The sequence below is a fragment of the Panthera tigris genome, chromosome C1, assembly GCF_018350195.1.
Source record: "Panthera tigris isolate Pti1 chromosome C1, P.tigris_Pti1_mat1.1, whole genome shotgun sequence".
In the NCBI taxonomy this organism is placed as follows: Eukaryota; Metazoa; Chordata; class Mammalia; order Carnivora; family Felidae; genus Panthera; species Panthera tigris.
Genome location: NC_056667.1, coordinates 31,875,350 through 31,900,882, shown reverse-complemented (window position 1 = coordinate 31,900,882; position 25,533 = coordinate 31,875,350). Strand labels below are relative to the sequence as shown.

At 43.6% G+C, this 25,533-nt stretch overlaps 1 long non-coding RNA gene across 1 annotated transcript in view; it reads right to left on the bottom strand.

The window, feature by feature from the left end:
- LOC122241273 overlaps window positions 1-25,282 on the bottom strand; it is a 43,944-nt gene extending 18,662 nt beyond the window's left edge. Inside the window, exon 1 of the long non-coding RNA XR_006221317.1 lies at window positions 25,151-25,282. This is a non-coding gene — a long non-coding RNA (uncharacterized LOC122241273). The remainder of the gene's footprint in view (window positions 1-25,150) is intronic.
- Window positions 25,283-25,533: the final 251 nt, after the last annotated feature.

Here is a 25,533-nt window from a genome sequence, read left to right as displayed (position 1 = left end):
TTAGCAGATAGCCAGCACCAAGGCCCCAGACATGAAAGTGAAGTCTTCTGGGCCTTCCAACACAGCCCAGCTGCCCGCCGAGTGCAGCAACATGAGTGGGTCTAATCAATACCACATGGAGTAAAAGAATGAGCCCAGGAAACCCATAGAATCACAAGAAATAACAAATTGTTGTTTTAAGACATGAAGCTGTGGGGTGTTTTGTTATGTGGCACTAGGTAACTGATACAAGAGAAATGACTATGTAGGGGTTGAGTGAAGCAGAACAGAACTAAATCTTTGCAATGGTCGTGGGAAGGGGAAAAGAAAGAAAAGACAATGAGGTAGGCCTGCTCAGCAAAGAAATATATTAAAACACTTCATACACAGAATAAAGTCTACCTTACTTTAGCAGTCATGAGAGTCCCCAGCCTGCCTATGTGTGGTCCCCTCATTCTTTCTAACAGGACCCCCCTACAGTGAGCAAACCCCTCCTGCTGTCTCACTGACACAGAGCTGCCGACAGCCTCCTTTCCAGGGGAAGGTCCATTTTGAATGCACACCTACACAGCCATGAAGGAAACTCATACCAGTCTCCTGAATATATTAGGCTACCTAATTTTAAATGTATAAATCTGAAATGATCATCATGGATCACCTTTGAGGCAAACCAAAAGTATGAGAAAGAGAAAGATAAAAAGCCAAAACAACTCATCCTGGAGGAAAGTGAGAGAATGTAGGAACAGAGAGGAACTTTAAAAGAATCCTAGATTGTATCCTCAGAGAGATCCAAAAGAAATTTGCTTTTATAAAATAAGAGTAGATTTCTATTGAAAAGAAGCAATCAAATAAAAAGAAATTATCCTTGAAAATTAGAAACATGAAGATAAAATCAAAGAAATCCCCTAGAAAATAGAGTGGAAACACAAAGAGATACAAAATATGAGAAAATACATGACCTAATACTTATAAACACTCTAGACTAGATAAAAGAGGCAACAGAGGTAATGAAATAATTAAAGATATAATTTCAAAATATTTTCCAGAGCTACAGAAGGACCTGAGTCCTCAAACTATAAAAAGACCCACCCAGTAGTAAGCAGAAAACACGAAAAAGATATACATCCTTGTGGCATTTCTAAATTACAAAATGAAAACAGAATTCTCAATGTTTCTGGATTGTTTCAAACCTAAAATTCTACATCAGCCAGACTATCAAGTATGAAAACAAATCCAAGATGTTTTCTGCTAAGGAAGAACAAAGAAAATTTACTATTATTCATTCACCCCTTCTGAAGAAATAATTATGTACTATAGGAAAACCAAAATAGAATTCAAAAAGGAGAATGTCATGGATTTTTAAATGTTTTATTTTTATTTTTTGCATTTTAAAATGTTTTAAAGAAAAGAAACCAGTAAATGTTTAAGAGTCTAAATAATGAATGAAAATGCATCTATAAAACTTTAATTTTAAAGAAATGATTTATTTTAAAAATATGGAAATAAAACAATAACACTTGGAACTAAAGTTTCAACAAAATATGAAACATAGGAAGAGGTCTAAGATACTTGAAAGAAAAAGTGCTTGAATAAGTTTATTAAAAATTTAGAGGGGTGCTGGATGGCTCAGTCAGTTGGACATTCGACTCTTGGTTTCTGCTCGGGTCATGATCTCACAGTTCTGGGTTCAGGCCCTATGTTGGGCTCTGTGCTGACAGTGCAGAGTCTGGTGGGGGTTCTCTCTCTCTCTCTCTCTCTTTCTCTCTCTCTCTCTCTCTCAAAACAAATGAACTTAAAAAAAATAGAGCATTAGAAACATAGAAATAGTACACATAACTTGCCAAAAAATACAGAAAAATAAAAATAAAGAAAACTTGATCAATTGAACAGAAGGTGGGGAGACATCCAAACATACCAAAATCACAATAATTGTGAATGGGTTAAACTCTCTTATTAAATGACAGAGACTTTCAGAATGGGTGAAAGAAATCTCAACAACATATACACATGTCCACACATAATACAATTATTTTGAAGAGTTGCATTTAAAACAATGTACTACAAAAAGGAAGAAAAATAGAAGAATGGAAAAATGAATATATGCTAACAAAACAAAACGAAAGCATGAAAATATTAGTATAAGATTTAATAGAATTCAAAATAAAGCACCTATAAAAGGTACAACGTACCAAGGAATTATGACAATGAAATACATTTTATACTTAAACAACAAAGTATCAAAATATAAAAGAAATAGAACTACAAAGAGAAATTGTCAAACTTGTAATGACACTTCATTCACCCATGCCTTTCAAAAGCTGATAGATCTGGTAAAGAAAAAGAAGTCAGTTTGATTTGAGATTTATATAAGAAATTTACTGAACTGAGAATAGACATTTACATGTTGCTTTTTAATATCTACGATACAAACAAAAATTGACCATCCATTAAAGTTGGCTTGAAGAAAAATCTTAATTCCAAAAAGTAGACATCATATAGGCTACATTTTCTGACTACAATGTTAAAAAAAAAAAAAAAAAACAAAACCTAGAATCAAAGATAAAAGAGTAGCAAAACAATGTAACAAATACTCAGCAACCTGAAAGTTTAAACATTTAAAAAAAATTCTTAACGTTTATGTTTTGAGAGAGAGAGAGAGAGAGAGAGACAGAGTGTGAGCAGGGGAGGGGCAGAGAGAGAGAATGAGACACAGAATCCGAGGCAGACTCCAGGCTCTGAGCTGTCAGCCCAGAGCCCACACAGAGCCCGACACGGGGCTCAAACTCACAAGCTGTGAGATCATGACCTGAGCTGAAGTCAGACACTTAACTGACTGAGCCACCCACGTGCCCCTCAGCAACCTGAAATTTTAAAACCCTATTCTATATAACTCTCAGGTTAAAGACAAACTCAAAATTGAAATGATTATTTATAAATTAATGACACTGAGAGCACCATATAATGAATTCAATTGTTAAGGCCAATGCAGTATTTACAGAAAAATGTATAGCCTGAACACATTTATTAGAAAACAGGAAAGAGAGTTGAATGCAAGCAATTGGGAATAGGAAAATTAGAGGGGGGGGGGGAGGGAACCTCTATAAAAATAAGGAATTAATAGAGATAAAAGCAGAAATTAATGAAATGAGAAACAAATGTTGACTTGGTAAATGAAACCAAATGCTGCTTCTTTAATTTATTTATTCCCCTGAATGGCTCAAGAAGAGGTAAAAAATGCTAACATACACAGAAGAAATTAGACCATCAAAGTATGCTTCTAAAAACAGCATCAGGCCCAAAATGGTTTTAACAGTGAGTTATAGCAAACCTTCAAGGAACCAATAACTTCTGCTATTTAAATAGCTACAAAGCAGAGAACAAAGACGGAAAACTTCCCCAATCCAGTCTGTTGGGCTAGCACTGGAGTGGGCATCTGTGGTTTTTCTCCTCAGTGTTCATTCATCCTTCTAGTAACCACACCCTGATTACCCTCAGCGGGAGCCGTCTCCCTCTCCACCCTGGTCTGTGTCTCTCTACTTCCAGAGGGGGTGACGCCATCCCTAGTTCCCGGGCTGGGCACATAAACCTCGCTCAGTTTTCCTTTCTCCCGACCACTGTGAATGGTTCAGGAATGGGCATGTGATCCTGTTAAGAACAAATTTTTCAGTGGCTTCTGGGCTATAGATCCTGGAGCCACCATTTGCCTGCTGTGTGGAGCCCTAGACGAAAGCAGACACAAGGGAAAAGCAGAACCAGGACAGAGAGAGAGAACGAGCATTGATTACAGTATCTGACCCCTGAATGGAGCCCTGCCTCCAGGTATGCCCTACCCCCACCCCGTACCCTCCAGCTCTCAGAACCACTGTTTAAAACAAGCTCAAGTTGAATTTTCTGTCATTTTCAATGGAAGCCTCTAACCCCAACAGACCAAAACTGAACTGAGACAACACACACAAGGAAGTGGCCCAATCAAAATTACACTGATGCAAAACTCATAAATAAAATGGTAGCAAATTTAATCTAGCTATGTATTATAAGACCAATAAATCATGAGCAAATAGGTTTCATCCCAAGAATCAAACATAGATTCTAACATTACAAGCCAATCTTTATTTTTAAATTCACTATAGTGATACATTAAAGGAAGAAAACTAAATGGCCGTCTCTAACAAGATGATAAGAATTTGTAATCCGCTTCCTTAACCTGATAAAGGGTCCTGGCAGTGGTCAGTTTTACGTGTCTAATTGGTGAGGCAACAGTCCCCAGTTATGCAAACACTCATCTAGGCATTACTGTGACCATATTTTGTAGTATGATTAAAGTCCATAATCAGGTGACTCTAGTTAAGGGAGATTATCCTGGATAATCTGGGTGTGCCCTGATTCAGCGACATGAAAGGCTTTAGGAGCAGAACTGAGACTTTGCAGAAGAAGAAATTCCACCTGTGGGCCACAGCTTCAGCTCTTGTCTGTGAGTTCCACCCACCCTTCCTGACAGTCTGCCGTATGGATTTTGGACCTGCCTAGCCAGCCCCCACAACTGCAATAAATCTGTTCATATATATTTCCTAGCAGTTCTATTTCTCTGGTAGTGCCCTGACTGATACAGGTTTCTAACTGCAGAAAACATCATACATACCTGTGGACCACAGGAAACATTTCCTCTCAGGCAGGGACGAGACAAGATCCCCACTATTCCAACATTTTAAAAGGATGATGGGGACGCGCCTGGGTGGCTCAGTTGACTGAGCGTCCAACTTCGGCTCGGGTCATGATCTCAAAGTTCATGGGTCTGAGCCCCACATAGGGCTCTCTGCACAGAGCCTGCTTCAGATCCTCTGTCTCCCTCTCTCTCTGCCCCTCCCCCTCTCAAGCATGTTCTCTCTCTCTCTCTTTCTCAAAAATAAATAAACATTTAAAAACAATAAAAGGATGATAGGGGAGGGTCTTACCAGGAAGATGAAGTAGGCAGAAGAATGCCCCTTCCCCCTAAAGATGTGGGTGATGGGCACTGAGGAGGGCATCTGTTGGGATGAGCACTGGATGTTGTATGGAAACCAATTTGACGATAAATTATATATATATATGTGTGTATATATATATATATATATATATGTGTGTATATATATATATACACATATATATGACATATATATCATATATAAAAGATATATAAAAGATCTTTTATATATATATGATATATATATGTCATATATATATGATATATATATATAAAAGATGTTCAGGTCCTACTTCCAGAACCTGTGAATATGTTAGGTTATAGGGCAAAAGGGACTTAGCTGGGATGAGCTGGGATGATTCAGTTCAGGATCTTGAGGGAGGAGATGATTCTGGATTTTCCATGTGGGTCCAATGTAATCATAGGGATCCTTATGAGGGGGGTAAAAAAAAAAAAAAAAGAGGCAGGAGTTTCGGAGTCGGAGGAGAGGTGAGAGACGCAGCTGTGGGCCAGGGAACATGGGCTGCCTCTGGAAACTGGAAAAGGAAAGAAAATGGATTCTTCCTTAGTGCCTGCAGAGGGAATGAAGCCCTGCCAGCCCATTTTGGAATTCTGATCTGCAGAATGAGAAGATAATAAATCTGTGTTGTTTTAAGCCACTAAGTTTGTGGTCATTTGTTACAGTCACAATAGGAAGCACATACAGCAGGTGATATTTGAATAAGAACCTGAGGGAAGAGAAGATATAAGCATCTATCTGGGAGAATTGAGTTTTAGATAGAGGGGAAAGCCAGAGCAAAGGCCCTGTGGTAGGAATGCTAGAGTAAGAGCAACAGGCCAGGGTGTGTTGAACAGCAGGAGCCAGAGGGAGGGGACCAGAAGGTGGGGTCCGGGAGGAGTGGTGGGGCACCAGAGGTGATTGTAAGGATTCGATTTTTTAGGCCTTCTGAGCACATAGAGCAGAGGGGTCCACAATTCAACTTACACTTTGTTAAGGACCACTCTGTCTCTTGTAGGTGTCTACCCGCTTCATCCTAAAGAACTCTGCACTTGCCCGGCCCCTTCCAAGTTTCCAGCAATGCATTCGTGTGGTTATACACTTTATAAAACTTGCAAAAGCATGATACTATAACCACAATTCGTTAGGACCAGCTGATCTCTTTCTTGATTTTTCTACCATATCAGCTCTCAGTGCTGGAATGGCCACAGGCATTTTTGGGGTCCAGCTGGGGAAAATTGAGCTGGGTACTTCCAGTGTGAGTTCAGTTCGAGTTCAGGGATATATTCGTGTGGTTCACAGTTCTTCCTATGTTGTTAGAAGTTATTGCCGGCTGTCCTGGAGCACGAATGGCTTTTAGGAACCCGCCTACCACCCACCGTGTCACTGCCCGGGACTGTGATGTGAGAGCTTTACCCGAGTGCTGTCAACTCACAGAATTCTTAAAAAATTAGTCACTTCACAAGAAAATTTGAAAGGCCCAGAAATCTTGCAGTTCACATATGAAAGAAACTTGACAGAGCTTTCCCAAACTTGACAGTTCTAAAAATTTACCATAACCAGTTGGGTAAATGGAGGAAGCTTTTTTAAACCATTAATTAAAAAGAAGGCAATCAAGTGCAATAAAGAACACATTTGTACTCTTTCTATGAAATGACTTTGTCGTGGGAAAAGGTATGACAAAGAATATGAAGCCAAAAAATACAAGGGAGAAAGTAACGTAGAGGGGTGGTGGCTCAGTCAGTTGAGCGACAGACTTCGGCTCAGGTCATGATCTCACAGCTTGTGAGTTCGAGCCCCGTGTCAGGCTCTGTGCTGACAGCTCGGAGCCTGGAGCCTGCTTTGGATTCTGCGTCTCCCTCTCTCTCTGCCCCTCCCCCGCTCATTCTCTGTCTCTCTCTCTCTCTCTCTCTCTCTCTCTCAGTCAAAAATAAATAAAACATTAAAAAAAAAAAACTACTTCAGGAGCACCTGAGTGGCTCAGCCTAAGTGTCCGACTTCAGCTCAGGTCATGATCTTGCAGTTTGTGACTTCGAGCCCTGTGTCAGTCTCTGTGCTGACAGCTCAGAGCCTGGAACCTGCATCAGAGTCCGTGTCTCCCTCTCTCTCTGCCCCTCCCCCCATTAATACTCTGTCTTTCTCTCAAAAATAAATAAACATTAAAAAAAGAAAAAAAGAAAAGAAAATAATGTAGAGGTAGGCCAGGCAATCAATTGATAAAAGAGATTGTTATTTTCCCGATCGATGTCATCCGTTTGTGGTATTTACTGGCCTGTTACAACTCTGTGTTTTGCCGTGATTTGTGTTTTCATCTAAATATTTACTTTCATTCCTAACTTAGTATTTCTCGTCTTTTAATTTCTTCCTAACGAGGGCTCCGCAAATTGCATACGCTTCAGGCCCCACAAGACCTGATCTCCCGGGGATGAATGGACAATAGGGGCTGCAGTGAGCTAGTCCTTGGCATCTTTGCCTCAGACTCATTTTTCCGTGTCCCCCCTGCCCTGGTCTCTGGCGGGGGAGCGACCCTGCAGGCCATGTCCAGGGATCCTGCGTCAGCTGCCTTCTGGCAGGACCCTGTCAATGAGAAGGCCCGGTGGGAGACAAGAGGCCTGGAAGGAAGGAGAAGCCAGTCCTTCCCACATCACTAACCACCCCTCTGTGCTCCTAGCTCCAGCCCAACAGGCCTATGTTGCTCACAACTTCTTTCAAAGTAGCTCTGGCCCCTGGGTGAAGGTAACGCCACCTTTTCCTGTCGTGCATACGGTCTACAGGTGGTCACAGCTTCTTGCTGTTGGCAATATGGGGGCCGCCTCCCGGTGTCCTGTTTGCCTTCTCAGCTGTCACTGTGTAGCTGGTGTCAGTATTACCTTCCCTCGTGGACCGCTCTCTGTTGTCATGGGCAGATCCTGCCTGAAAGAAGGAGGTAAGGACAGAAATGGGGAGGCCTGTTGGGTAGGGGGCTCGCGGAAGCGCCCAGTGGAGGAATGAAGGCGACTTGCTCCAGAGTCATAGTTGTAGACGTAATGAAAAGTGATGGAGACGCGGGTGAGTTTTGCTTGGAGACAGATTGGGTGAAGTGAGGGAAGAAGAGAAGTTGAAGATTAGTGTGAGCTGTGGGACCTTAGCACCTGGAAGAACAGGCCACGGCTGCGGGAGGAGGTGCACCCTGAGGGGATGGGAGGAGGCGAGGAGTCTGGGGGATGTGTTAAGTTTGAGACGCCCATTAAACACCCAAGCAAATTGATCAAGGTGGCGATTGACGACTGGCGATATGAGGCCTCTCAGGAAAGAGATCCAGGCTGCAGACATAAATTTGGGAGTCATGAGTATATAGGTAAAAAAAAAAAAAAAAAAAGCTGAGAAACTCATCAACATACCAGCCAGAGAGTATAGATAAAGAAGGGCCTTGAACTAAACCCTGGAGCACTCCAATGTTTACACAAGAGATGAGGGGCTAGCCAAGGAGTCCAAGATGACTGTCAGAAACCGGGAGAGTGGTGTCCTGGGAGTCAGGTGAAGACAGTGTGCCTAAGAGAAGGGTCATATGTGTTGAATTTGGCTGACAGGTCAAGTTCGATGAGGCCTGAGATTGACCATTGCATTTTGCAATATGGATGTCATTGGTGACACTCACAAGAGCGATTTCAGCAGAACGTTGAGGACAGAAAAACTTGGGAGATCATAAACATGAACAATTTTTTTTTTTTTTTAGTTTTGCTGTGAAGTGAAGAAGAGAAACAGTATAACAGCTGGAAATAAAAGTGAGGTCAAGAGAGGAATACAAATATATATATATATATATTTATATATACTTATCTATGCATACATACATACACACACATGCACACATACATAACAACTTTCCATTATGGTATGACATACATAGAGAGGAGTGCACAAATCATGAGCTTCAAGTCGGTAGGTTTTCACAAGTTCATGTATCCATGTAAATCCTACCTAGATCAGGAAAGAGAGTACTACCAGCACCCCAGAAGGTCCTTCATGCCCAGTCATTATCCAGTTCTTCCTCCCCAAGGTAGCCGCTATTCTAACCATAAATTAATTCCGTTGTTTTTGAAACTTGTGTGGTAGAATCATACAATGCGACTTCTTTCGCTCAACTTTATTTGTGAGATGTTGAATATAGCAATAGCCCATTCATTTTCATCACCACATAGCATGCCCTTTATGACTATTCCACAAATTCTGCACCCATTCTATTCTTACGGATGGGCACTTAGATTGTTTACTGTCTGTGTATTATACTTAATGTTACCTTAACATGCTTGCGTGTATCTTTTGGTACACGAGCATATGCCTTTGTGTTTGGTATATACGGTAGGTGTGGGATAGCTGGATAAGAGGGTAAGCGTATATTCAGCTTTAGTAGATATTTCCAAGTAGTTTTTCAAAGTGGTGATACCAATCTACACTCCCACCAGCACAGCAATCAGTTGTTCTGCAATCCTTGTCAATACCTGGTACTCTCCTAGGTCTTTTTAATTTCAGCCGATCTGAGGCAGGTGTCATGGTGCCCCACCAAGCTTTTCATTTCCGTTCTCTTGGTGACTGATAAGGTTGAGCACCCTTTCATACAGTCAATGCCCATCTGGATACTTGCTTTTATGAAGTCGCCGTTCAAGTCTTTTGAGGAAATATGAGAAGGTGTTAAATGAGAGAGTAGGAGAGCAAATGACCTAGGATACTTGCCTTCACCTGCAATACCAAGAGTCCACTTGAGCTTCATGGCCATGAAATTAGCATGAGATTGGTCAGCATGTCATGTTTTCCTTCAGGAAACATATGCTCCTCCAGGAGCATATGGAGAACAGGGCCTAGTGAGGGTTGAGAGCTTCCCTGATGAGTGAGGAACAAGGAAGTTGAGGGGGTCAGGGTGATGAACCAAGGGCTCTGGACCGGGCAGGGTACAGAGTAAGGATAGTGAAACTATAGAAGCACCGACAGACTGTAGGTCCTGGTGGGCTAAAGAATTGTTGGAGTAGAAGAACAGAATGAATGAGCTGGGAAGGTTACCAGTGGTGCTCAGAGAGGTGAATTGCTTAAACTGGGCTACGGGGATGTCAGAGTTATTGGTCATGATTCGGTCTGTGGCAGGAACATGGCCATGAGTGGATGAGAAACCAGATCTTAATAGAAATCAAGTAACTGAGAGACCAGGGTATAGGGAAAATGGCCTATTTGAATGTGGACATCACCAAGAATTATGATGGGATTATTGTTGGAGAGAAGTTATTCTCATTCATCAGTATTGGCAAAAAAAAAATAAATAAATGAATACAGAGAGCAAAGGGCCCAATTACTATAGAGAAACAGAGCTGTTTATACATGGGAAGTTACTATGTAGGTCAGAAGGTAATTTCAAATTAGTGCAGAAAGGATAGGTCATGCCGTAAATAGTGTCAGGACAACTGTCTATTCCCGGGGAAAATAACATCATTTTTACCCCTGCCTCACACCATCTATAAGTGTAACTTTCAAATGGATTAAAAGACTAAACATTCAAAACTAGAAGAAAATAAAGGAGAATATTCTTATAATATTGGGATAGAGGTTTACCTAAAGTAAGATCTGAGATCCCAAGCAATGATAATAGTTAATCTTTATTGTGTGATGCCCTGCAGTGGTTACCAATCTAAGACCTTTTCATGTGTATTAATCCATTTAATCTTCACAACAACCCTATGCAGAGGTACTCAAGGCCTCATTTTACATATGAAAACTGAGGCACAGAAAGGTTAGGTAATTTGCCTAAATCACACTGCTAAGATAACTCCAGACCGGAATATAAATAATTGACACATTAAACTCCTGTATGACAAAAAAGAAGTAAATATAGTTTAAAGAAAAAGGACAACCGGGAGCAAATATATTACTAACTATGTACTTTCTCTTTTAAACAGCTTTATCGAGGTATGATTGACATACAATAAACGGCACATATTTAAAGTGTACAATTTGATGAGTTTTGACATAAGTATACACCTGTGAAACCATCACTACAATCAAGAATGAACATATCCATCACCCCCAAAAGTTATTTATAACTTTCAAACTGATTATTTCCATATCATACATACACAAGGAGTTCCTACAAATCAGTTAAGACAAAAACATACAACCCCATAAAAACGGGCAAAAGGTAAAACTAGGAATTCACAGTGCAAAACACAGAAATAGCTAATAATCACATGAAAATATGCACAGCCTCAGGGCACAGCCTGGATCAGTTGGTTAAGCGTTGGACTTTGACTCAGGGCATGATCCCACAGTTGGTGAGTTTGAGCCCCGCATAGGGCTCTCTGCTGTCAGCACAGAGCCCGCTTCTGATCCTCTGTCCCTCTTTCCCTGCCCCTCCCCCACATGCGTTCACACACGCATTCTCTCTCTCAAAAATAAATGAACATTAAAAAAGAAGACAATATGCCAAGCCTCAGTAATAATGCAGGAAATGCAAATGTAAATGATGAGATAGCATTTTAGCCCGAGTGGTGAAAATTGGCAAGGTTGATTCGCTATCCAGAATTGGTGAGGGTGTGGACACATGGGCTCTCTCATAGAGTGTGGTGACAATATGAATTTGCATACATCTTTTTGGAATAGGATAGATATTCTCTACATCTAAAATACATATAACTTCTTTTCTAACAGCTCAAATTTCTAGAAATCCATCCCTCAGCAATACTCACACATATGTGCCTATGTATAATGCAGCATTTTAAATAAGGAAACACTGAAATATGAGGGGAGGGGGAATCCCTAAATGGCCACTAATGATTAATTAATGTTGAAAATAGTAGAACTGCACTCTGGAATATTACATAGCTATTAAAAAGAATGAGTGAGACTTCTGGGTACCAACAAGAAAAGGCAGAACCTTATTTCTACTTTTAAAATGTGTGCGTGCATGACTTTTACCTTGTACTGTATGTACTTTCAAATCATTTCAATTCTTAACTAGTTTAAAAACACAAAAAAAAGAAAGAAAGAAAAAAGTGGTGCATCCTTATAAAAAAACAAATTCATGCAGTACAGAACATCCTCCCCACGTTTCTTAATCCATGAAATGTGCCAAGTGCAAACTATGCAGAGATGAACAAAACATCCCCACTGTCCGCACGGAGCTTACTTTCTACAGAAGAAGGAAGAACAAGTTAAAAGGGGATACCGAATTTATATTGGAGAGGGAGAAAAGGCTCTCTGGGAAGTGAGAGTTAGCTGGAAGCCTGAAGGATAAATTAGGAGCTCTCCAGGCAATAAGAGAGGGAGAAGAGTGACCAGGACAAGACGCAGGGGTGGGGATGGGACGTGCTTCGTGTGCAGGTGCACTGGAAACCGGAAACAGCACGGGAGAGAGAAGAGGCTCTGCATTTTCAAACTGTTAGCCTCAGGACTGCATGATTTGTGTTCAGGAAAACCCGCCCTTTTTAGGTACACAGTTTGACAGATTTTCACAAACACGTCCAGCCGTGTAACCACCCCCTGGCCATCGACTCATAGCACACCTCCATCACCCCACAAAGTTCCCTTGTGCCCCTTTGGACTCGACTCCTTCCCCTCCTGCCAGCCCCTGGCAACCACTGATCTGCTTTCTGTCACTATAGCTTTGCCTTTTCCACATTACATAATGGAATCATGCCATAGATAGCCTTCTACACATAATGCTGTTGACATTCATCCATGAAGTTCTGCGTATCAGCAGTTCATTCTGTTTTATTACTGATTGTATGGATGTGCCACAGTTAGTTTATTCGATCACTAATTGGTGAACATTTGGGTTTGGGTTTTTTTTTTTTTTCTTTCTGGCTGTTATGAATAAAGTTTCTGGGAATATTCGTGTACAGGTCTGCGTGAAGGTATCTTTTTATTTCTCTAGGGTAGATACCTGCGAGTGGAATTGCTGGATTCGTAGCAATGTCTGCACTTCCTAAGAAACTGCCAAACTCTTTTCCAAAGCGTCTGTAACATTTTGCATTCCCACCAGCAATGAGTGTGAATTCCAGCTGTTCTCATTCTTGCCAGAAGTTGATACTATCAGTTTTTCAAAATTGTTATTATTATTTTAGCCATTCCAGTAGGTGTGTGGTAATATCTCATCGTGGTTTTTTGTGCATTTCCCTAATGACTGACATTGTTGGACATATTTTCATATGCTTATTCGACATCTGTATCTCTTCTTTGGTGCAGTGAGCCTCAGAACTTTTAATTCACATTCTATTCTTTGTGAAAGTCCAAAATATTAAATAAATAAATAATAAATAAATAAATAAATAAATATTAAATATTAAAATTGGGGGGCTTCAGCAGTTTCACTGCTCCTCCTGTGTCCCAAGCCCTGACCTTTGAGAGGGCTCCTCAGAGCAACGATTGAATCCAGACTAGGATCTTGCTAGCTAGTCTCCAGAGATGGCTCCCAAAGGAACCATGCCTTCCGGTAGCCAGGTCCTTGTGCACTCCCCTACCACACCAAATCTGGGCCATCCCTGTCACCAATAAAATGCAACAACAGTGCCTTCTAACTTCTGTGGCTAGATCAGAAGAAGCCACAAAGCTCCCACCTCAGCCTGGGAGAAGCCAGCTGCCATGTAAAATGGCTAGATACGCTCAAACCCCTAGCTATGAGAAAGCCCTCTCTAGCCATGTAGAGAGGGAGAGAGCATGGAGAGAGATGCCTGGCCAGCCATCAGCTATTCCAGCCATTCCAATCCAGGCACCAGACACGTGAGTAAAGGAAGCCATTTTAGACGTCCCATCCAGGCAAGCCTTTGGATGATTCCAGCCACAGCTGCCCTCTGACTACAACCCTACCAGAGCCCCTGAGTTAGGACTACCTACCCAAGTCAGCCCTCAGAACCATGAAAGGTAATAATAGCTTGCTGTTTTAAGTCACTAAGTACTGAAGTGGTTTGTTACACAGCCTTAGCTAACTGGAACATGAATGATGCCCAGATTTGGGGTCTGGGAAAGGTGGTGGGGTCATCCCCAAGTAGAGGAATGAGAGAGAGAGAGAGCTGCTGGTTGTTGTCACGTTTCTTCCTTTTTCTTCTACATTCTCGTTCCCTGGATGTCATCTTATATCCTTACGCTGTCAGTGCCAGAAACGTGGGTGGCTACAAGAAAACGGAGACTGAGCAAGAAACAGGAACTGGGAAAGTCGGAGCAGATGCCAGGCCCAGGAACGAGCCCAACTCCAACGAAATAATAAGAACAGTGATTCCTTACAGTCCTTTACAGTTTCTAAAGCACCCTACAATGTGTTATCTTATTTGACCCTCACGCCAGCTAGGTGAGGGGGGCACTATTACTCCCATTTAACTGGAAGAAGAAACAGAAGTTCAGAAAGGGTAAGTGTGGTAGAGTACAGCCCCACTGCATCCACACTGGGAGTTTTTGTCGGGGTGAGAAAGAGAACTGGGACGAATTCAGAACTGGCTTGGAATGAGGAATAGGGGCAGTAAATCATTCAGTGTAAGAAGTTGGTAAAGGCAAAGTCAAGGCTTAATTATTTACTGAGACGCTAGACTAAGTTCTTGACACGGCTCATCTCATATACCCTTCCTGATGGGAAATAAAATCACCATTCTCATTGTGTGCCAGGTCTCTGGCACCACCACTCAGAGCCATTGCTCCCAACACTCAGCCATTCTAACCCATCTTGTTTCTACAATATCATGGCCAATTCACAAGACACGGTTCCGTGGCTGGAACCTTGTGCCTGGATGATGAGCACAGGGTCCTCAGGGGCCTTCTTACCCATCCTGTGCACACTGGTGTCCTCACTGCCCTTGAGGCCATGGTGGACATGCCCTTTTTGTGCTTAGAAACCAGCAGGAGCTTCCAGTAGAACAGGTTCTTCATTAATCTATCCATTGTCCTGGCCCAAGGCTTAGGTCCACATCTGTTCCTAAGTGTAGGGATTCATTTATTCATATATTCAAAAAAATATTTTCAAATGCCTACTATGTGCCAAGCACTGCGTTAGGGAGGAATGCATAGTGTACAATAAGATAGATACCTTCCTTGACTGCAAGGAGACTGTAATCTAGCCGGGTAAATAGACAAGTTCCCTGAAGGTACCAAACAGACTTGTAGAGAGCCATGGAATATACTGAAGAAGGAGTGACCTGACTTAAGAGTGAGGGGAAGAAGTAGGTGAATGAAAAAGGGAAAAATTGAGCGAAAGCGGCGTAAGCAAAGGCCCCGAGGCAGAAAGGAGCACTGTATATGAAAGGAGAGGAGAAGAACTCCAAATGGGGCTTTAAAAGCAGACTAGATCATGTAGGATTTTGTAGGGTTTGTGAGGGATTCCGGTTTTGAAGTGGGCATAGGACATGTCGGAGCAGAGATGGCGATAAATGAGTTTTTTAATTAGTAGTTTGACCTGTCTGCTGATTCCACTGGGAAGTAGGGCCTCATCTCAAATAACCGGTTCCTAGATTTGGTCTCCCAATACGGAGCTTTTGCAACAACTTCTTGCAGATCTGTCTTGCACCCATCTCTCTGGCACTGGTGGAGGCCTGGTGGAACAGAGATAATTCATTGTCTACCCAACATCCACCTCCTCGTTCCTAAAAGAAGTCTGGTTGTGTGCAGGGGTCCTCCTTCCTCTTTGGGACGTATGTTTCAGAGAAGCAGACCCAGCCCCAGGGAAGACTCTTGGCTGACACAAGTTAGTATTGGTCAATGATCAGGAGAGGCAAAGGCATGTAAGGAGGAGCCCAATGGGAGGCTTGGGGGAAAGGTTTCTCACTCAAGAACACCCAGAGGAGAGGGTCTTTTCTTTTACTGGACACTGTGGTGTCTGGATAGGCTGACTGACTCTGGGGCAGCCCTTTTGTGACCCCGAGGGAAGCCATTCTGAGGACAAAATCAACACACTCAGCGTAGCAGCAAAAGACAGAAAGAACCTGGGTCCTTGATGGCATCATTGAGCCACAGCATGGGAGCTTATCCTCCCTCTCTGGAGGGAGCTCCTATTATGTGAGGTAATGCATGTGTTGTTTTTTTTTTTCACCACTTCAGGCTGCCAAATTTGAGGTCTTCTGTTACTTCTGGTCCCAGGCAGCCCCTGCTCACAGCCTGTGCCACTGAGGCTGACCTCTGTCTATATCCACCTGTGCAGACCTCAGACTCTGAGAGCCTCTACTGCTGTACTCCTTTTACCTACCGGGACACTCACCTTGTTCATGATCCAGGTGTGGCACCATAGGCCTCCTTCCCTGTAGCCCCCAGAAATCCGGTTTTTGACCTCTTAGCATGTCTTGGACCTTGGATCCCTCAAATATAACTTGTACCTTTTTGCACTGCATCCATGCCCTGATAGCAGAGGATAAACACGGTCTTCTCAAGTCCTGGGTGTTCTCTAGCTGAGCCTTCCTTTGGTGCCCTGGCGTATTCAGCAAGCGATCAGACAGAAGGCTGCTCCACCCATTGAGCTTGGCAAGGACGTGATCAGGAAAGTGAGTCAAGGTCACACAGAGGTTGGGAAGATCAGGAGGCAATGTGGCGAGGGGGATTGCAAGGTGATGGTTTCAAACCAACAGCTCTGGAGGCAAGTCATGGAGGAAGCGAATGGGTAGAGCACTGTCGGGGTTTTAAAAATGGAACACGGTATGGCAGATCTGCCGGGCTGAAGGAGCTGGGCAGGGCTGGGAACCCCCTTTAAGTACCTAGCATCCCCATCCCCTCTCCCGTCAGTCCCTACCCAATGCCTTGTGTCAATTTCAAAGTTCCCCTTCAGTAAACTACCTGGACTCTCTCTAGTTATAGTGGTTCAGACATTGACTCCAGGTCAACTCAACATCCAGACCACCTACTCCCGCACAAGGTGTTCGAAATGCCATGATGAGTAGTCAACAGCCCCAGCCTCCTAGGGGCTCATTGTCATCAAAATCGTTTGCTCTCCTCGCACCGAATGTTGTGGAATCTATCCCCATGTCCCATCCCTAATGCCAGGGCATTTATCCTTTTCCCTCTGCATTCTCTTTTCCTTATGATTCTGCTGAATAATCACCTCTGCCAGGAAGTTTTCCCTGACTCTCACTATTGGGCACAACTTATGCCATCCCAACAACCCTTGGAAATTTCCTATTGAACTCTGTCCAGCTGGGATTAACACAGCATGTATCCTTTCAGCTTTCAGAGGGGTGTGTGTGTGTGTGTGTGTGTGTGTGTGTTTTGTTCATTCTAGCCAAGCGCCTCATCCCCCAGTGCATTGTCATCTGAATGCATTTGGAAGGCAGCCTGAACCGAGGCCCTCCTGCCCTTCACTCTCCCTTAAGCCCAGCCCTGCTTTTCTAGATGTGTCCCCTCAATGTTCTGCCAAGACCTCAGACTCATCACACCCAAAACTGTCCTTCCCAAACTACTTTCCCTCCTAGTCCCCTATTCTTGGTTGGAGCTACATCAGCTACCCAGACATCCCAAGTTAAGCCCCTCCCAATGGACACACACACAAAAAACTCTTGGACTTCCCAGCTCCACGAGATCTTCACCCTGTAAACAGCTCACTGGGTCATATAACACAAAGCCCACACTCCTACAAAGCTCATGCATGGTCAGCCATGCAAAAATAAAATCAGAAGCACACAGAGAGCTATGCAGAAACTTACCATCCTGCACAGCCACAGCAAGCCATGTATAATGATAAATACATGTACACGCTCACACATACACAGTCCTAGGCGACAAGCTCTTCCCCAGGAACATTCTGGGGAAATGAAACATGGTAAAGTCCAATCATCTTGAACCCAGACCCAGGCCCTGAACCCATAAATCCAACTGGGGGAGGAGGGCAGGCGTTGCCTTTCCCCCGTTCCTGACAGCCCATGATTTGTGCTTGCTCTGTGGACCCTGGTGCAATAATTCACCCGCAGCGCCCACAAGATGACTGTCCGGACTGGCGTTTTGCCTGCCTTAAGCTCCAGGCTGCCTGTGCCTGTCCCCCTGGCCCCAGATCCAAGCTGTGTCAATAAGCTGGGGATGAGAGTGGCGGATAGAGATCACATAAGCCTCTGTCTCCCAGGAAAGAGGACCACAAGCCGTACCTACCACTCCCAACATCTTCCAGGATCCCCTACTTGGCCAGGAACTTCAGGACGAACTCCTCTCTGTGCCCAGACCCAGACCTCAGTCAAAATCCAAGCTGCCTTAAACAAATTGGCAAAGAGGATGCCAGCAGCCAGAATGTGGGTGTAAGCACCGATGGTGAGAATCCAGGCTTCTTGCTGCACAGGCAACCTGGGAGCTACTGCTCTCATCACCCTGTCCTCCCTTTTCCCCACCTCCAAACACACACACAGACTGCCCTAGCTTTGGGGCTGCCATCCAGAGGACAGGATGATGCTCACCGCTAGGGCAGTGGCAGTGTGGATGAAGAAGATGGGATGAATTACTTCTATATTAATGTGGTAGTGTGGAGAGTCTGGGTGAGCGGCCGGAGTGGGTGACGGCGGGGAGGTAACAGGAGAGTAGGCTGACAAAGATCCCAAGTTACATGGCAATTTACTATTAACTCCAAAACAAGAAGGTCAGATTTTCTTCTTAACTGCTGAGAGCTAAGAGCAAGGCTGCACATGTAGAGCTTTCCGGAAAGGGCTCCAATAATAATGCGGGTCTGCCTCAACCCTGTAACATCCTGCCTCTGCCCATTAAGGGCGAGCGGGACCACAGTGAAGAGAGATTCCACAGGGATTCACTGCTAGCAGACTGGGGAATCTTGTCTGAACTGTTCTTTTGACCTATTGGCATCCCTTTCTGTCTTGGAACCTTGTTTATTTACCCTTTTCCCCTCTCTAGTCCTCACTGGGGGAAAGATCGAATAATCAAATTTGTTGTTGAGATAATTGACCGACCGTTTGGAAAACAATAAAGCTGGAGCCTTTACACAGAAATACATTCAAAAGGGTAAAAACATAAAGTGTAAAAAGATGAAACCACAGAAGTACTAAAGCAAAGTGTAAATATTGGTATTGTTTAAAGGAAAAGCGATCTCTCTAAGCATGATATGAAATACAAAAGTTCTAAAGGAAAAGCTTGGCAGACTTGACCACATAAAAATCAAGTATTTATGAAAGACAAAAAATAAATAAAATGGAAAATCAAGATGAAGTAGAAAACCATAAGGAATATTATCTCTAATATGTAAAAGAGGTCCCACAAATAGAAAAAAAAAAAAAAAGATAAATATTCCAGTAGAGAAATGGACAAAGAACGTGATCAGACAATTCAAAAATGACATGTGAACACCCATTAAGAACTGAGTATATGTTCTGGTTCAATAGTGATCAAAGAAATGCAAAAGAAAAAGAAGTATCAGTTGTCACCTATCAGGTGGACAAAAGTCTTTTTTTTAACTGATAAGGGTGTCTGTCATTGGCAACAGTGTGAGGAAAGGGGCGCTCTCTTCCCAGCGTGTTCATGGATTAGAAGACTCACTAATTGTTAAGATGTCAATACTACCCAAAGCAATCTACAGAGTCAGTGTGATCCCTATCAAAATCCCAATGATCTTTTTTTTTTTTGTACAGAAATAGAAAAAGCCATCCTAAAATTCATGTGAAATCTCAAGAGACCCTGAATAGCCAAAACCATCTGGAAAAAGAACAAAGCCGGAGGACTCGTACTTACTGATTCCAAAACATATTAAAAAGCTACAGTACTCAAAACAGTGTGGTAGTAGCATAGAGACAGATGTATGGACCAATGGAATAGAAGAGAGAGCCCAGAAATAAATCCTCAAGTACACGGTCAAATAATTTTTGACAAGGGTGTCAAGACCATTCAGTGCGGAAAGGACAGTTTTTCCAAATATGGAGCTGGGAAAGCTGGATATCCACATGCAGAAGATGAAGTTGGGTCCTTACTCAACACTATGTATTCAAAAGTTAACTCAAAATGTGTCAAAGACCTCAAGGCAAGACTTAAAAAAGAATAAAGCTCTTAGAAGAAAGCACAGGGCAAAAACTTTACATTGGATCCAGCACATTATTTCTCAGGACACCAAAAGCACAAGTGAAGAAAGAAAAATTAGATAAATTGGACTTCATGAAAATTTAAACATTTTGTACTTCAAATGACACCATAAACAGAGTAAAAAGGCCACTCACAGATTGAGACAATATATTTGCAAAGTTTATATCCTCTAAGGGGTTAATGTCTGAATTATGTAAAGAACTCCTACAACTCAACAGGAACAACAAAACAACCAAGTTAAGAAAATGGGCAAAGGACTTGAATAGACGTTTCTCCAAATAATACCCACAGATGGCCAACAAGCACATGAAAAGATGTGCAACAGTCATCATTAGGGAAATGCAAATCAAAACCACAATGAGATATGACCTTACACCCTTTAGAACGGCTAGTATCAAAACACAACACAACAAAACAAAACAGAAAATAGCAAGTGTTGGTGAGGATGTGGAGAAATTGGAACCCGGGTACACTGTTGAGGAAATGTAAAATGGTGCTGCCACTACAGAAAACAGTGAAGCATTTCCTCAAAAAAATTAAAAATAGAATTACCATACGATCCAGCAATTCCACTTCTGGGTATATATCCAAAAGAATTGAAAGCAAGATCTTGAAAAAATATTTGTACACCCACGTTTGTAGTAGCGTTATTTACAATAGCTAAAATGTGAAAGCAACCCAAGTGTCCGTGGACAGACAGATGCATAAACAAAATATGGGCTATGCATACAATGAAATATTAGCTTTAAAATGGAAGGAAATTCTGGGGTGCCTGGGTGGCTCCGTCAGTTAAGCATCCAACTCTTGATTTCGGCTCAGGTCATGATCTCACGGTTCATGGGTTCAAGCCCACATCAGGCTGTGCACTGACAGCGAGGAGCCTGCATGGGATTCTCTCTGCTGCTCCCCTACTTGCTCTCTCTCTCTCTCTCTCTCTCTCTCTCTCTCAAAAATAAATAAACATTTAAAAAGGAAGGAAATTCTGACACAGGCTACAAAATGGATGAGGCTTAGGGGCGCCTGGGTGGCTCAGTCGGTTAAGCGTCCGACTTCGGCTCAGGTCACGATCTCGCGGTCCGTGAGTTCGAGCCCCGCGTCAGGCTCTGGGCTGATGGCTCAGAGCCTGGAGCCTGTTTCCGATTCTGTGTCTCCCTCTCTCTGCCCCTCCCCCGTTCATGCTCTGTCTCTCTCTGTCTCAAAAATAAATAAATGTTAAAAAAAAAAATTAAAAAAAACAAAAACAAAATGGATGAGCCTTAAGGGCATTATGCTAAGTGTAATAAACCAGTGAGAAAAAGACAAATATATGACCCCACTCCTATGAGGTAGTTAGCACGGCCAGAAACATAGAGGCAGGAATGAGAATGGCCATTGCAGGGGCTGGGGGGGGGAGGGGGGAGGGGAAACGGGAGTTAGTGTTTTAATGGATACGGAGTTTCAGCTTTACAAGATGAAAGGATTTCTGGAGTTGAATGATAATGGTGGCTGCCCAAGAATGTACTAAATGCCACAGAACTATACGCTTAAAAATGGTTAATATGGTAAATTTTGTGTGTTATATATTTTACTACAATAAAAAAAAAATTGAGGGAGAAAAGCTAAAAAAACCCAAAAAACAGAACAACAAAAACAACAACAAAACCCGAACAACACCTGGCCAGGGTGTCTATCGTTGGCAGTGGTGTAAGGAAAGGGACAACAGGGACAGGTTCAGTGTCTCTGGAGGCCAGTGGGGCAACGTACCCACCGCAGTCACTAATACACTCACTCCTTATTACACACCAAGCATCGTTGTAAGTGCTCAGCATGTCATAATCCAAACAGTAATCCCACAAACTAAATCTTATTATTCTCTCCATTTTACAGATGAGGAAACTGAAGCCCAGAGCGGTTCAGTAATTTGCCGAAGGTCCCTTTGCTAGGAAATCGCAGATCGGGTATTGAATCCCAGGCATCCAGCTCTGCTTTGCCACATTATACCAAAATGTTAGTTGTGCAAACCCTTTGTCCTAGAAATTCCACTCCTGGGAATCCATCTTAAGGAGTTAATTAGGCAAGTGCACAGAGATATATACATATACATGGATGTGCTTCTTCATGTCAAATATATCAGCAGGAAAATGGGAACATTATAAATGTCCGTCAGTAGGAGATCCATCGACTAAATTATGATAGGTCCATGAAACAGAATGCTATGTTACCATTAAAAGAGTATGAGTATATTTATATTCACTGATACAGAAAGATCTCAACAACATATTGTTGAGTGGAAAAGCAGGTTGCAAAACAGCATGCGTAGTAAGATCCCATTTAGGTAAAATTATATGTATATCACTCAAGATCTGAGAGGGTACTCAACAAACGCTAAAGGTTATTATCCTGAGATGGTGGGGATTTCGGGGAATTTTTATGTTCTCCTTTCCTCCTTTCTTGTATTGTTTGGATTTTGTACAGTGAGCATATATTATCTTTGTAAACAGAAAAGGCAATTTAAGAAAAATGCGCCTCCTGGAATTGGCGTCTCTTTCTTTGTATCTCTCCACGCTTCATTCAGCCAACCTGCATTGAGCACCTACTATGTGTTAGGCCTCACACTGGGAGGAAAAACAGAGAAATGGACCCTGAGAAGGTTATCAGGGGCAGAGACAAGGGCACCTTGGGAAACATGGGGGAGAGAGGTGCATACAGTCTACTTGACTGAGGCAGAAACCAGTCCAGAAGCAGAAAGGCACCAAGAAGATGAACCAGTGAGGGGGAAGGATGAGAAGGTGCAGACACAGGTACTTGGTATGGGCGCCCTGTCTCGCTCCCAGGTTGGCTAATGCTGTCCTGTTAATGAAGTGAGTGATTAATAGCCAAGGGGATAGAGAGCTGGTATATGAGATTAATCCCAGTTAATGAATCCATTGTTAACGGCATTAAAAAGCAACGGGGGATGGGAAGGCAGCCTCCTCTCAGCACATCCAGGCCCGGCTGCCTCTGCAGGCAGCAGAGAGGAAGGCTTTGGCTTGCGTGATGGGGAGTAGTGCGGACAGGAAGAGACGAACACAGACCGCATACCTACTGTAAGGCTGGTGCCTTTTTATAGGCATTTCCTGCCAGTGCCCACTGAGCCTTAGGTGGGCAGCGTCAGTACCCACACCTCCCTGGGCCGTGGAAACGACAGCTTGCCCCGGTCCCCGGCTGCCGTGCCCTCGTCAGCCTGACTCCAGGCCAGGCCACACTCCCTTTCAGGGGCGGCTCACCACCAAGGTCAGGGGAAGGGGATGGAGGGTGAGAAGTAGCCACTGGTCACCGGGGGCAGGAAGAGATAAAAATCTGCAAGAGTCAGGGCAGGAGGGGCCTTCGTGGGGCCAGAGAAAACACGGATGGCAGAAGGTGCTTGGAGGACAGCGGAGACCAGGGCTGAGGCGGCCTTTCAGTGCACTGCCTCTTTCCAAGGGACCCAGGTCTCAGGACTGCCCCGGAGGCAGATCATCAAAATGTCTATGTCTTGCTCTCCAGGCCGCCTCTCCCCTGCTTCCAGCTGACCGCCTAGAGCCGGGAGGGTGAATGGAGCCCCAGGGCTCCCCAGGGTGTAGAGATAACATGTCCTGAACCCCAGCTTGTCTAGGACCCATGCTGGAAGCAGAGAAGAGGCTCATCTGTCTGGCCCTCACAATAACCCTGAGTAGTGGGTGTTCTTATTCCCATTTTACAGATAAGGATACTAAGGTTCAAGGATGGACACTGTCTTGCCCAAGACCACACAGCAAGTTAGTGGCAGAGGCTGGATTTGAAATCAGTTCTACCTGGCTCCAAAATCTATGCCCTCACGGCAACTCTTCCTTCCCCGAGACCAGTAGTTCTCAAAGTACAGTGTCTACACCAGCAGCTGCGGCAGCTCCTGGGCCCCACCCCTGACCCACCCAAGTGGGCCCAGCGTGTGTGTTTTAACAACCATGAATGATGCCCGGGGGGATGCCGGTGAACCTTCTGAGTCCCCCGCTCTTCTAGCCCTACAAATGCTGAAGCACTCAGGGACCCTTCTCTCTGTCTACACTCCCTCTCTGGGTGATCTCATCCTATCCCCCGGCTTTAAACATTTATATGCTGACAACTTCCCAATTTATATCTTCAGTCCTGACATTGCCCGTGAACTCCCATCACATACATCCAGCTACCTACCTGACATCTCCATTTGGACGTCTCCGGGATCTCAAAATTAAAGTGAATCCTGATTGTCCCCAACACAGCTCCTCCCCCATCTCCCTCTTCTCAGAAAATGGCATCAACACTGACCCGGCTGCTCAGGCCCAAAGCTTTGGAGTCTTCCTTGACTCCTCTCTTAATCTCATGGCTTCTTGCATCTAATCCAATAGGAAATCCTGTTGGGTCTCTTTTTAAAATATATTTCAGATCTGACTCTGTTTACCACCTCTGCATCTGCCACTATGGTCCACACCGTCTTTCTCCTCTCACCAGGACTAGTATGGCCACATCCTAATTGACCCCCATACTCTCACTCATTCCCCCTACAGTCTTATCTATTCCCAGTGGCCAGAGCGATCCTTTTAAGGCATAAATCTGAGATTAGGCCACTTTTCTGGTCAAACCCCTCTAGTTCTCAACACGTGTAGAATTAAATCCATAGTCCTTGCTTGACCTCCAAAGTCTTATCCAATCTACACCCCTGTATCCCTCAATTCCCTCCATCCTCATCCACTCTCTCATCACACCTGCCCACCACACCACAACCACACCTGCTTCTTGTCCCACCTTGATTACCCCAAGCATGTCCCCACCTCAGGGCCTTTGCACCAGCTATTGCTCAGGTGTTCTTATGATTGCTTTATTCAGTCCTCTGCTTGAAGACAGAGCCACCTGCCTACCACTTCCTGTTGCTTACTCAGCTTTGTTTCCTGCACAGCACTCATTATCACCTGACATCATATCATAGATTTGTTTGCGTTGACGTCTATCTCTCCTACCAGGCTGTAAGCTCCGTGAGGACCGGGACTTTCCATTCGTTCGGCAACTGGAACATTGGATGGGAGCTGCTCAATCAGTGTTTGCTGAATGAATGAATTTCTCTGAACTTCTATTTCCCCACCCGTAAAAATGGGCATACTCACCCCATAAAGTACCTCTGAAGATTGAGTAAATATGTAAAATACATAGCTCATGATTGGCATAATGTGGATCCTAAATAAAGATTTCTTGTCATTTTTGGATCTTACCTTCCTTCCCATGCTTAAGAAGTCCTGCTGGCTCTGTATTTCCTATCACCTCGAGTGTGAGTGTTTCCCAGCTCAGGCTGGTCAAGGGTTGACCGTGACTTGCCAAGGTACTGCAACCCAATCTGCCTTCTCCCTGAGCCCTGGAAGAAACTGACAATAAATTCCCATCTATCTGCTACTTTACAGTTTGCTCCAAACTGAGGTCAGTCTTCACATCCATCCACTGAGGTCCGTACCACTATGCCCATTTATAGATGGGGACACTGAACCCATAAGTGATTTGCCCAGGGTGGTAGGTAGCTCCAGGGCACGGCCAAGATGAGACTCGCCCCAGTCATAAAAGGCCAATTCTCCTGCTCTTTCTCCTACTTCAAGATTCCTCT